We start from the raw sequence: 10766 nt of genomic DNA, 5'->3' as shown, positions 1-10766 counted from the left end.
CTCCAGCCGGGCCGCGAGCGAGCGCGCTCCGGAACCTCGGACGTTGGCTCCGGCGGCTATTTACACTGGATCCGGTGTAAATAGCTGCCAGATCATAATTACAGTAAACTAGAATGGAATGTTAACAGCAATGTAATGCCTTTTCTGGCTAATTTTATTCGTCTTACCTCCAACAAAGTGGTCACTACACAAGCGTTGGTATGCCGCTATCCATCTTCTCCGTCGGTCAGCATCTACCGGGATCCGATAAAATGATAACCCTTGCCTTGTTTGTTGATGGTTACTACATCCAGGTGCACAACAACATAGTGGCATGATGGAAGTCTTGCTGAAAATAAACACTTTCTTTGCTGCCGTTCCTCAATGCTGGCTGTGGTAAACTACTGGTAGTACACGTCCAAAATGGCGGCCGCGTTTGTCGTGACGTCACGTGAAAAGGGTCCATAGGTCTAGACCCAGGCTATTCAATTGGTGGCCCTCAGGCTGGGTCTGGTCCACGAGGCAATTTATACTGGCCCTTTAAGTAGTGTAAAGAAAAAAAAATTTCCAGACACATGCGCTGCTCTCCACTCTCATGTCTCCACTCTTCTAACTATGGTTCTGTTCTTGCTAGTACATTAGCATGTTAGTTCGACAAAATGTCTCTTTATACTTTAAAAAAGCAAAAAGTTGATGCAGAAAACAGGCAATTCAACAGTGAATGGACAGAGAAGAACCCTTTCTGTGTGAATGTTGATGGAGAGTTTGCATTGAAAGCGAAGGAGCCGGTAACATCATTCAATGAAGCGTCTTTACAACTCAAACTCATTGACATTGTCAGCAGATGACCTGCGACAGTCATTACAGCTGGCAGGGTCTGAAAAGTTTTGGACTCATGATGTCAGCCATGAGAAATTTCCTCATTCAAGAGGTCTTGCTCTTTTTATCCTCACAATGTTTGGCAGTACTTACACACGCGAATCGTCATTCTCACACATGAATGCCATTAAAACTAATAATCACGCATCCCTCACTGCCCACAGTCTGCACCACTGGATGCGTATTGCCCTGACCACATATACACCTGACTTCACTGCTCTTGCTACAGTAAATAAAAAAAAAAATCACTTCTCTCATTAGATAGCAAATGTTGGCTGATTTTTGAAATGTCTGATGCAATTTCAGTAGAATTACTTTGACTTGATAAAACACTGCACTGATGTGTTGTCATATAATTCCCCAGAGGAAAACATTGCTTCTTACAAGTCTTATCTTTGTCTTTCAGAAACAAATCAGCTCTTACATCTCTCTCTCTCTCTCTCTCTCTCTCTCTCTCTCTCTTTGTGTTCTTTTCTCTCTCTCTTTCTCTCCTAAATGGGTTTTAGGAGAAACAAGTCAGAATTCATTAAGGTCTGGTCAATGTTTCATAACTTTACTTCTTAATTTAAACTCCTAAGAAATAGTCTATCATCAAAGCCCAATTAAGTCAAATTTAAGTTCAACTTAAGATCTTAAAATACTTTTCTGTTATTCTTTTGCTCCTAAAGGGACTTTAGGAGAAACAGATCAGAATGCACTAAGATCGTATTTATTTCTGTGAGACAAAGACAAGACTGTTGTAAGCAGTAATATTTTCCTCTGGGCCATTCCATACTATGCATTTGTCTTTTTGTTTTTGTTGGTACAGTTGTGTGCAGTTAAGTCTTAGTTAAATGAATGAAATTCTCAATGTGATATGGATCACTTGGACTGATTTCTGAACATTCCATTTGAATGTAGAAAGGCTTGGGCCTTTGTCTTAAAACAATACAATGCACTGATGTTATGCAGTTACAAAAACAATATACAAGAACTCCTTTGTTGTTGTTGCTGTTGTACTGTATCTATAGCTGTTAATGTGATTACTCATATTTCAAGTGGTATTTCTCAGGCCCCTCATTTGAGATACTTTTTATGAACTGGCCTCATTATGAACTAATTGAATAGCCCTGGTCTAGACTGTCCTGGTGCTCAACCCATGAAGTGAAAATAAAGGGCTTCGCTGCGTGCACTGACTGACATTCACAACCACACATAAAACCACATTCTAGGTGCTGGTCAATAGATGGCGCTGTTGCATGACTTGACCTTGATTCTGTCTCTGGCATCCTGGAATTGGAAAATGAAGAGGCTTGTTATGAAGTGTTTTCATTTGAAATCTAATTTTGCTCTTTAAATTTTGCCCCTTCCATATTTGACAAGGTAAAAAAAAAAAAATAATAATAATGTTGAATTGTGCCTTTAATCAGTCCTAGAATGCACCATTTGTAGTCTCTAACTTCAAAATTTTCCAGGGGAGCATGCCCCTGGACCCCTCTAACAGTCTTTGGGGCTCCATATCAGTGGCACTGCTCTGATATTTTTTTCTGGGGAAAGCCCTGCAACAAGGTCCTTTATGGTAGGTTTAGATAAGTTACTGCACAGTTCCTAGAAACAAAGTTAGACATTGACAAAGTTGGAAGAAAAGTTAAGAAGGCAAGATGCTGATGGTAAATCTGAACAAGATGCTACCACCACCATGCTTCACAGCAGAGATGATGTTCTTATGTTGGTGGGCTTCCAGCAGATGTACCACAAAAAAGTACCAATTTGGTCTCATCAGACCACAGAACCCTTTTACACACTTGCTGAACCTTCAACATGGATTTCAACAAGGTTTTTTTTTTTTTTTTTAATCAAACATTAATGGGAGTTGATACACCATGACACTCTTAAATAAGTAAAATACCTTGAATCTAATCAAATTGATCTCATACTTCTGATTAGAAGACTTTTATATACCAAATATACAGTATGCTTATGAAACCTATTTGTAGACATTTTTAATCATATGAAATTGTCTTGTTCAATGCCCATTTCTGTCTAATTTTAAGCATTGTAAAATAATAAATAATAAGAATTAATGAATAATTTCTTCTGGAAAGAATGAAAAGTATCTGCCAACAGAACAAGAAAATTTAAAGCTTCAGCTGAATAATCTTAGATTTGATTTATAATTATCTCATAGTAAGAAATATTAGAGACACGGTTCCCCATAATCAAGCTAGAATGAATTTACTAATTTGTTTTTCAAACTAATTTAGGTGTTTCACAGCACTGGGGCCGAATACTTAAGCATAAACAACTCTTATGTTTTGTTTTTGTAACTAATTGTGCAAACTACATTGATTTTTCCTCCCATTTCAATATTATGGGATACTTTATGTGAACTCGTAAAATATAAACCCAATTAGCTCCAGGTTGTAATACGATAAAATGTGGGAGAGTTCAAGGGGGAGAGGGGGTGAATACTTATGCAACACACTGTAAGCATGGACATTTTTAAACATATTTCGCTTACTCTTACACAGAAATGATGGATACCTCACTTTGTGCTCTCTTGTGCATTTAAACCTCTCTTTTGTTCATCTTTGTGTTGCTGTAATATTTTTGTGACAGCACTGGATTTGTACTGAAGCTCTGTGCTGCCACGCATGAAATAAAACAAAACATCATCAATATTTCATTGTAACAAGAAAGATATCATGTTATTACGTGAAAATATAGCAGAGAATATTGGAGGAAATCGGGCATAAGAATGAGTGATGGGTATAACGTTTGAATGTGGGTTCCAGCCACTGTAAAAAAAAAAATCCATTGTTTTTACGGAAAAATACTGGCAGCTGTGGTTGCCAGAATAATCCTGTTAAAAATACAGTGAAATGTAAACAACATTACATAATAACTTGTACATTTCACTGGGATTCCATGTAGTACAATTAATGATAACTAAATGTAAATTTTACAGGTATTCAATGTACAATAATCAATACATAACTGTTAATTTTACGGATATTCATTGTACAATAAAAAAGCATCTAGGAATGAATTGCGAGTGTTCTCGATTATTGGTTTTTGTGGCTCCAAAATGATGGTTACAAGCAATGATCTACTAGACAGATATTTTATTTGATTTAGAGTTTTACGAAATGTGCCGGAGAGCCTCTACTGACATTTTTTTAACAGGTCAATGATGTAATTTTAACTATCACATTCTGTTTTAGGCGGCACGGTGGTGTAGTGGTTAGCGCTGTTGCCTCACAGCAAGAAGGTCCTGGGTTCGAGCCCCGGGGCTGGCGAGGGCCTTTCTGTGTGGAGTTTGCATGTTCTCCCCGTGTCCGCGTGGGTCTCCTCCGGGTGCTCCGGTTTCCCCCACAGTCCAAAGACATGCAGGTTAGGTTAACTGGTGACTCTAAAATTGACCGTAGGTGTGAATGTGAGTGTGAATGGTTGTCTGTGTCTATGTGTCAGCCCTGTGATGACCTGGCGACTTGTCCAGGGTGTACCCCGCCTTTCGCCCATAGTCAGCTGGGATAGGCTCCAGCTTGCCTGCGACCCTGTAGAAGGATAAAGCGGCTAGAGATAATGAGATGAGATGTTTTAGTATTACAGTTTGTCTGTGTTTAAACTACAACAATTTGTAAATTCTACAAAAAAATATGATCAAGTCAACATATTCTTACTGTTAAATTAACAGTGGTATTTGGTTAGGAGTTTTGTATATTGATGTAAATTACACACTGCTTCATTGTTTTTGTATTTACAGTTTTTTTATGTCATGATTTTACATAAATTCACTGTTAATTCTACGGACATGGGTGAGTCCTGCATCTCAGCTCCGCTCCATGAGGACATTGGATCAGAACACGAGCAGTGTTTTGCATAACACCATCCTCAGTGTGGAGATGTTTAAAAAGCTGTCATTTGTAACCACAAACTTCCCCATGAGGTTCATGTTGATTGGCAAGGAATAAAGCGACCTGGAAGAGAGCTGACAAATTTTCACATCTGTATAAACGCTGTGAGCTGGGAATCCTTCATAACATTCTGACACTAATGACAAAAACCTTTAACACTGCTGAGTGACAGAAAACTCTTGTTGTGGTATAAATCAAGCATGAAGTAAAATTTCATTAATTCTGTCAGCGCCACTGCTTACCAGGACGTATGAACTGGTAACCAGACAATACTGTAAAAATCAGATCAGGTCATTACTTTTGGCACATTTTGTACACAATATTTCATGGAATGACACAACATTTTGTCTGAGTAACACAATATTTGGTAAAATCTAGCTGTGTTTTTTCTTAAAAATATGAATTTTTTTCACTTAATAATGTCATTTTTCACATAATACAATTTTTCTTGTAATAATGTAATATTTTCATGTAATAACATGACTTTTTTGTAATACTGTTATTTTTTCATATAATGAGATTTTTCTTGGAATACATTTTTTGTAATAATGCAATTTTTTCATAATAATGTAATATTTTCCACATAATTTTTTTGTAATAATGTTATATTTTCATGTAACAATGTGACTTTTTTAATAACGTGATTTTTTCATAATGTGATATTTTCACATAACATGATGTTTGTCTTGTTACAATGTTGTTATATTTTCATGTATTAATATGATTTTTTTGTAATAACATGATTTTTTCATAATGTGATATTTTCATATAATAGCATGAGCTTTTTCTTGTAATGTGATTTTTTTTCTAATCATGTTATATTTTCACATAACATATTTACCTTGTAGCAATGTTATATTATCATGTAATAATTTGATATTTTCACATAACCTTTTTCATTATAACATGATTTTTCTTTTGTAATAACATGACTTTTTTTCTTGTTATTTTTCATGCAGTAACGTGATATGTTCACATAACATGATATTTTTCTCATAACAATATAATATCTTTGTAATAACGTGATATTGATGGGATTTTTTATTTCATGCATGGCAGCACAGAGCTTCCATAGATTTGGAACCAGCACCATGATTTTTTTTTCATGACAGACATCAAAAGAAACTGACCTTCGAAATGAAGATTTTTATGGATTTGTGGATGTGTGAATGATGCCACGTTTCTCAGGCCGGCAGGAGAAAGCGTTCTGTTCGGACAGGGTGGTGTGTGCGAAGGCTGCTGAGGGAGAAAATAATACAACTGATTCGAGAAACAAGACTCTCATTTCAGTGCCATGCAAAACTAATCCATCTCCCGCTCTCCTGTGCCTGTCGGGTCCCAGCATTCCACTTTTTTTTGACTTTCTGGAGATAGAAAAACTTCACACTTGATGAAGTTTGGTGTCTTTTCTGAATGCATTGGCCTGGAGTGGAATTGGTTTCTTCTGTTGCTTTGAGAGTCGGGGAAAACGGCTTCTTGGAGAAGTGGCTGGTGTTTTTCATGGGATTTACAGAAGGACAGTGACCAAACTCTGTGGACTTCTGGATGTTGTCTTCTGAAAGGCTGATATTTTCTTCACCGGTGTTGCAGTCTGTCTACACTCAGCTGACTGAGCTCCACTATTATGCTTTTATTCTACTGTTGAAGAAAATTTCCTTTGTGGAGAACTCGTCATTCTCTCAGCTTTTTCTTGTTATTTTGACAGCACAAGCTGTTCCTGTGAGTCTGAAACAGAGGGAGGTAAAGGAAGTACTTATTTGTTTAAAAGTCAGCTCTGCATATAGCGGAAGTGACATTTTCTCTTTATAATTACATCAAAATTACACATTAGAGATGAATGTACAGCCAAGTGTAGCCTGTGTACACTTTTGCAGTAGTAGATGATGGAAGGAATAACACACTTTGTGCTGTTACAGGGAAATAATCCATCCATCTTTTCATTATCTATAGCACTTATTCGTCAGGGTTGTGAGGGAAGCTGGAGCCTGACTTCAGGAGAGAGGCAGGGTTCACCTTGGGCGGGGCACCAATCTATCACAGGACTAACACAGAGACCAACAACCATCACACTCACATTCACACCAGTGGGGGATTTGGAGTAACCAGGTGACTGAATCTACATGTCTTTGGACTGTAGGAGGAAACCACACTGTAAAAAATGATTTGTTGTTTTAACTTAAAAAAGTTAGTGCAAGGGTTGCCTTAAGGGCTGCCTTAAAATTTTGAGTTCACTGAAATTAATATAGTAAGTTCACAACAATTTAACTTACTATGTGAATTCCAGTGAACTCAAAATTTTAAGGCAGCCCTTGCACTAACTTTAAGTTAAAACAACAAATATTTTTTTTACAGTGCAGAGAACCCTGAGGAAACCCACACAGGCATAAGGAGAACATGCAAACTCCACACAGAAAGACCTCAGTGGGTGATGAGGATCAAACCCAGAACCTTCTTGCTGTGAGGTGACAGCGATAACCACTGCACCACCGTGCCATGCTTTATTCCTCTCATACTACAGCAATTTTACAATTATGACATTTTACTTTTTATCCATTCCAAGCAGGGCTGTAGCCAGGATTTTAAAATCACCGAGGTCCATGATGTGTGCGCAAAGCGCGCGATGAAATATTTTCGACATATTAAAATGACAGGGGTGAATTACACGTCACACAAGAGCTCTATTGCTGAAATTACTTTTAATGGTGTTTGAACTGAATATCATCAGTTTTGAAAACAAAAAAATCATGTATGTGGCAAGAGTAAGAATAATTTAAGCTTGTTTAATGGTTTGATCTGGCCCAAGCAATGAGGACAAAACTGCACTGCTTTGAAAATGTAAATTTAACAGCTTAATGAAAGTGCGCTGATGACGACCATGAAAAAACTGTGTCTAATGCACTGCGTTCCTCCCCCAAGTCATGCTCTCATTCATTTTTGTTCTTGGTCTCAGAGCCACGCGCATGAAACAGACACAGAAGACAGAATCAACGTTTAACATAATTAACAATGCACTTTTTACGGAGACGTTTTAATGTTATTCTTTATTTTTTTATCCAGAAAACTGGCAGACATCTTAGCCAGAGAGGATCATTCATTTTTGTCAACTTGGAATGACCATCACTGAACAGAGACAGATAGAACTGAGGATGCCTTTTGGACGAGAGGCGAAACGTCTTCAAGACTTTTCAAGCAAGTCCAGTTGCTCCCTTCTACCAACCACAGATTACTATGTACGTGGATGACTGAGTATCTTCACAGATATGTTTCTACGCACTTTGGGATGAGTTCCCTTCGACTAGTGCGGGAGTATGAGAGGACTTCCAGAAAACTGGCAGACATCTTAGCCAGAGAGGATCGTTCATTTTTGTCAACTTGGAACGACCATCACTGAACAGAGAAAGACAGAACTGAGGATGCCTTTTGGATGAGAGGTGAAACATCTTCAAGACTTTTCAAGCAAGTCCAGTTGCTCCCTTCTAACAACCACAGATTACTATGTACCTGGATGACTGAGTATCTTCACAGATATGTTTCTACGCACTTTGGGATGAGTTCCCTTTGACTAGTGCGGGAGTATGAGAGGACTTCCAGAAAACTGGCAGACATCTTAGCCAGAGAGGATCGTTCATTTTTGTCAACTTGGAACGACCATCACTGAACAGAGAAAGACAGACAGAACTGTGGATGCCTTTCGGACGAGTGGCAAAACGTCTTCAAGACTTTTCAAGCAAGTCCAGTTGCTCCCTTCTACCAACCACAGATTACTATGTACCTGGATGACTGAGTATCTTCACAGATATGTTTCTACGCACTTTTGGATGAGTTCCCCTCGACTAGTGCGGGAGTATGAGAGGACTTCCAGAAAACTGGCAGACATCTTAGCCAGAGAGGATCGTTCATTTTTGTCAACTTGGAACGACCATCACTGAACAGAGACAGACAGAACTGAGGATGCCTTTCGGATGAGAGGCGAAACGTCTTCAAGACTTTTCAAGCAAGTCCAGTTGCTCCCTTCTACCAACCACAGATTACTATGTACCTGGATGACTGAGTATCTTCACAGATATGTTTATTCAGAATAGAACATAGATGACATATCAAATGTTTAAACTGAGAAAATGTATCATTTAAAGGGAAAAATTAGGTGATTTTAAATTTCATGACGACAACAACACATCTCAAAAAAGTTGGGACAAGGCCATGTTTACCACTGTGAGATATCCCCTTTTCTCTTTACAACAGTCTGTAAATGTCTGGGCACTGAGGAGACAAGTTGCTCAAGTTTAGGGACAGGAATGCTAACCCATTCTTGTCTAATGTAGGATTCTAGTTGCTCAACTGTCTTAGGTCTTTTTTGTCGTATCTTCCGTTTTATGATGCGCCAAATATTTTCTATGGGTGAAAGATCTGGACTGCAGTCTGGCCAGTTCAGTACCTGGACCCTTCTTCTACGCAGCCATGATGCTGTATTAATGCAGTACGTGGTTTGGCATTGTCATGTTGGAAAATGTAAGGTCTTCCCTGAAAGAGACGTCGTCTGGATGGGAGCATATGTTGCTCTAGAACTTGGATATACCTTTCAGCATTGATGGCGTCTTTCCAGATGTGTAAGCTGCCCATGCCACATGCACTAATGCAACCCCATACCATCAGAGATGCAGGTTTCTGAACTGAGCGCTGATAACAACTTGGGTCGTCCTTCTCCTCTTTAGTCCGAATGACACGGCGTCCCTGATTTCCATAAAGAACTTCAAATTTTGATTCGTCTGACCACAGAACAGTTTTCCACTTTGCCACAGTCCATTTTAAATGAGCCTTGGCCCAGAGAAGACGTCTGCGCTTCTGGATCATGTTGAGATACGGCTTCTTCTTTGAACTACAGAGTTTTAGCTGGCAACGGCGGATGGCACGGTGAATTGTGTTCACAGATAATGTTCTCTGGAAATATTCTTGAGCCCATTTTGTGATTTCCAATACAGAAGCATGCCTGTATGTGATGCAGTGCCGTCTAAGGGCCCGAAGATCACGGGTACCCAGTATGGTTTTCCGGCCTTGACCCTTACGCACAGAGATTCTTCCAGATTCTCTGAATCTTTTGATGATATTATGCACTGTAGATGATGATATGTTCAAACTCTTTGCAATTTTACACTGTCGAACTTCTTTCTGATATTGCTCCACTATTTGTCGGCGCAGAATTAGGGGATTGGTGATCCTCTTCTCATCTTTATTTCTGAGAGCCATTGCCACTCCAAGATGCTCTTTTTATACCCAGTCATGTTAATGACCTATTGCCAATTGACCTAATGAGTTGCAATTTGGTCCTCCAGCTGTTCCTTTTTTGTACCTTTAACTTTTCCAGCCTCTTATTGCCCCTGTCTCAACTTTTTTGAGATGTGTTGCTGTCATGAAATTTCAAATGAGCCAATATTTGGCATGAAATTTCAAAATGTCTCACTTTCGACATTTGATATGTTGTCTATGTTCTATTGTGAATACAATATCAGTTTTTGAGATTTGTAAATTATTGCATTCCATTTTTATTTACAATTTGTACTTTGTCCCAACTTTTTTGGAATCGGGGTTGTATTTAGCATACAAATGTATTTTCAGCTCTTAAAAATGACCGAGGTCCGGACCTCAGGGGCTTCATAGCTGGCTACGGCCATGATTCCGAGTCACATTTAATGTTGTCTAACTCTACATTATCATTGCTATAAACAGTTTTTCACTCACTAGGATTTGTCTTTTTTAATAAAACAAATTGTTATGTATGTACCGTGATTATCTATTAGTAATACTTACCTCCAGAGGACAGACTGCCACGAGCGCATAAGGGAATCTTCCTGTGTAACCATAGCGACGTTCAATAATAAAGAAGTAACTGAATCAGCTGTAAGACGTTGTCCTCCGTGCTCTGTGTTTATCAAGTAATAATGATTACTATGAACCCTTAAGGGAGCAACATAACATAAATTGGCGACGAGTCGTGTAGTCCGGAAGACTTTCCAT

The sequence above is a fragment of the Neoarius graeffei genome, chromosome 3 (genome assembly GCF_027579695.1).
Source record: "Neoarius graeffei isolate fNeoGra1 chromosome 3, fNeoGra1.pri, whole genome shotgun sequence".
Taxonomy (NCBI): Eukaryota; Metazoa; Chordata; class Actinopteri; order Siluriformes; family Ariidae; genus Neoarius; species Neoarius graeffei.
Note: the sequence above shows the minus strand (reverse complement) of the source record.